The following is a 4,200-nucleotide window of genomic DNA, read 5'->3' on the forward strand; positions in this document are numbered from 1 at the left end:
TAAAGTATGGAAAATATTTTTTTCTGTGTGTAAATGTAACAGAAATTAGTGTTATCGTTCATTATTGTTTTTTGGTAGAATGGCCTCCATTTCTGTCTTCTCTGTCTTTTTAGCTGTCACTACAATACACATACAGTTAATGAGGAGTGATACTAATCTGAAACAAGCTGAAGCTAGTGCTGATTTAAGCAAGTTCACAGGACACTCTTCCTGTGTGTTTAACCTTCCAGCTCTTCCTTTTCCAGTGGTAACTCCCACTAAAAATAGCTGAACTTTTTAAAGACATTCCCATGACATACTTGCCAGGTTCATACATTGTAGCACAAACACTCAACATCTACTCTGTCAAAGATCTGGTCATGGGTGGGAATTAGACACGCTATCCTTTCTTTTCAATGACTGTCACATAACCTTGACCTTCCCAACCACTTCCCAATCCAAGTCCATTACGAACTGAAGCTTAATCTGCAATGAATGGAGCTCAACATATACCTCACAATCTTCCAGCACCTTTTAGACACTAAGGGCCAGTTTTTCAGAGCTATTTACCCAAATTGTCATTGGTGCAATTTTTTTTAATTTAAGTGTTTGAGTTGTCTGTTTGTGGTTTGGCAACTATATTAGGTGTTTTTATCCTTTGACAAACAACAAGCTAATGACGATTTGGAGGAAAGAGCTTTGAGAATCTAGCGATACAATGTCAGTTTGGGAGTCCAAGTTTCAGTAGTGTTACTAATGGATGATGAAGAATCTTCTGCTAATTTATGATTCTTGTGAAAAATTCCGCCAATTTATGACTGTTGTGAAAATATGACTTTCTCTAGACATTGAATGTATCTTAATATACCGCAAGTAAATTGTGCCTTAAAGTATCCAGTTTGTGGCCAAGTTTTAAACCTGGCAAGTGTTTTACTACATATTTATACATTGTATTTTATTATGGAGATAAAAAAAAGGAGTATTACTCGTGAGTGTCAAGACAACAACTTTGATGAGGCCTAACCATATTAATAATTGACTTCTAATAACTGACAAAGTAACAAAGGCTTCAGTTCCAAAGTGTAATACAAGCTGCCTGGGTTTCTTTTCCTCCGAACTACTGTAACAGCATGCCAAGAACTATTGTTACATAAATCACAGACATACAGCTACTATAATTCATTTAGTTATGTTATTCTGCACAAAATACACCCAGTTGCAAGATACATACTCTCCTCAGCTTTCCATAATTAATGGTTTTAACAGCAGGATTCTCATACAAGTGCTTTCCTGCCTAACAACCTAAAAAACATACCTCGGTAGTCTAGAATAGTGCCACAAGCTACAGTTGAATACTAGAGTGTGAACTGTGGGGGAAAAAACAGTTTGCACTGTACTATATCAGTGATCCTCAAAGTAATTTTGGCACGGTCATAAATAGATCTTACTTGGCTGTTTGCGGGCTTGCCGACTATTGCATAGGAGAGAGAGAGAGAGAGAGTTTTAGTGGGGTTATTCTTGGATCACCCTGATAAGGTCAAGTCTCTGGCAGTAATTGTACGTGCTGTGTTTATTCTTTAAATAATTTACATAAAATGCGCAATGCAAATATTTTTAAGTAGCATGTTTACACAGATAACCGTGAATAAACTAAAACAAAAGAGGACAGAGAGTGTCTCGCCTTGTTTCAATTTGGCACAGTTGCCAACACTAGGCACTACTGTTTTAAAGATCGTCATCTCCAATACAATTATTCAGAAAAAGTGGATTCGTAACTAAATCAACTACGGTGTTTCGCTTGTCTGGTGAAATTAAAATATATATAGAGAGAAAATTAAATTCTAAATACTGAAATTTATTATTTTTCTCAATAACACATTCGGCGAAATGTAGCGCTTACCCGGCATGTTAACCCCCGCCTCTGCTCACGAATGATTGGACAGCTGTCAGATCTTTCACTTTCCCATTGGCTATTTACTCGGCTTTAATTTTCCTGCAGAATCCCGCGAACGGCCTCTGCTTGCTTGTAATTGGACAGCTGCGTAAAATTTTGCAGATAATTTGACTCTCCTATTGGTTACACTCACTGTCAGTACCTGCAACTGAAACAGACACAGTTTATGTCCCGCTCAACTAATGTACTATATGATAACCAACTCCACCCTATCAACAACCACTACAGGGAGTAGGTATACTCTCTGAATAAACCACAATGTATATAATATGGATTTAGTAAATATTAAGGCAATATTTAAAGAAAACAACCTCATTCCACAATAATGTTTTCTGTACAATGTACAAAATCAATATTTGGTATATATTATAGAACAGTTTTAACTCATTAATTCAGCCTTCTCATCTTGTCTATTCCATCACTGCTTTTTACAATTGTTTCACATTAGCAGGCATTTGAGTTTATAGAATAGTATAGTTGAAATTACCTTTATTAGTACTCTTTTGATGTTGGTTTATTACAATAAAATGTAGTCTGAAAACAATTTAGCCAGAGGTTGTCCTGAATGTTGCTTTAAACTAGACAGATCCCATCTGGCAATACCTTTATCAGATGCTGAAAGCCGAAAAGCCGAAACCTGCCGGAGCAGAACATCTGTGTAATGCATCAGTAGAGAAATGTGCAACATGGACGAGGGTGTTTTCATAATTTCACTGAACCGATGACAAGTGGTGTTGACTCTGTTTGAAAAGGGAAGCACTATACATACTGTAGGGTAAAATGTGGCACAGACTACGTTAATTTCATTGGAAATGCTTTGGGTTTTGTACACAGAAACACAACTGTCTACAGACGGCTCCTGAGGATGGTAACAACTGATACAGTCCAAAAAAACAAAACAGCTGTGGTAGAAGCAGCAGTGCACAACTTCTAACACCCAGGCATTCAATGCTCCTCCAGCACACCCAATAATCCACTAGGTGGTGCTGTGGATCAGAGAATACATTAAGTGAGATGCGGTATGGAATGATGCTCTTCAGTCGTATAAAAATTTTAAATGGAGCAAATTATTATCAATGTATATTCAAAACATACATCGTGGGATTGCTGGCATTTTGTTGGTTTTGTGTTTTTTTCCTATATGAAAGGAGGTGAAGGGGATTTAAGGCTCAATTCTAGTATAACGTGTGCTCACTCGAATCCTTTGTGATTGTAGCCAGCAAAATATTTCCATAAGTCATACCTGTTGTGCCCTTCCATTTGGTATGTGGGTCTTATTGTGCAGTTTTGAAATAATCACATGTTACAGGAAACATGTATTTTGATTTTAAAACCATATATAAGGTACTACAGTAGGCTAAATAAATCTCTGTTTGCAAGCCATGGTTTCAGTTAATGTAGCCCTTGCTTGGAAAATTCATCTGGAGGGTGAAATTGTCCACAGTCCCCCTCCAATAGCTTCATCCCTGTCTTAAACCAACCAGCTGCTTCCCCTTTTTTACTGACATACTTTCAGCAAGTAACATACTTTTTCCCTAGAACACATTGTTGAGGCAAAATCATCCAGGAAGTGCAAGTGTTACAGAAAATAATAGAAACTGGGAACTTCCTTTCACCTAAAGTAGTACCAGCTATCATGTTGTAAATGCAGAATACATGTTTGTTAAAACATTTGGAGTTTTATTGACTATTAGAAAATGTAAAGGTGCAGTTGAATATTATCTTCTATTAATTGCATCAGCACACAAAGTCCAAGTAAATATCAAAAAAGGCAACCACAGTCGTGTGATTTAAACTCTTATCATTGCACACTGGCTTTTGGATTTGTCTTATTAAATAGTTAGTATAAATACATTTTAAAAACGACTAAAATCTGGAGTGAGCCTCAGAATTTCGGTCAATACTAACAGTACTAAAATTTCTACATAACTTAAAAATATAGGGTACATGGGGTCTGGACATCATACCACAAACTGATGATAGCTACTGTTCCATTCTCCAGCTCAACTTTATATTGCAATAATTTAATTTCATGTAATAGCAGCTGGAACTGTTTGGTTGGTTAGTTTGGGCTTAATTGTGTGCAGATGTTTATAAAAACTAAGAATCTTAGCACAATAAACCTACAAGATTACCTTTGCTCAAAAATCACCACTGGATATACATATCTTACAATTCCTTTTAGCAAATGCTGTTTATTTTTTTAAAATATTTTTTAACAGTAATATTCCCCAAACATTGGTTTCTGACTTATTGGCAGCTACTCC

This window comes from Polyodon spathula, chromosome 8, assembly GCF_017654505.1.
Source record: "Polyodon spathula isolate WHYD16114869_AA chromosome 8, ASM1765450v1, whole genome shotgun sequence".
Taxonomy (NCBI): domain Eukaryota; kingdom Metazoa; phylum Chordata; class Actinopteri; order Acipenseriformes; family Polyodontidae; genus Polyodon; species Polyodon spathula.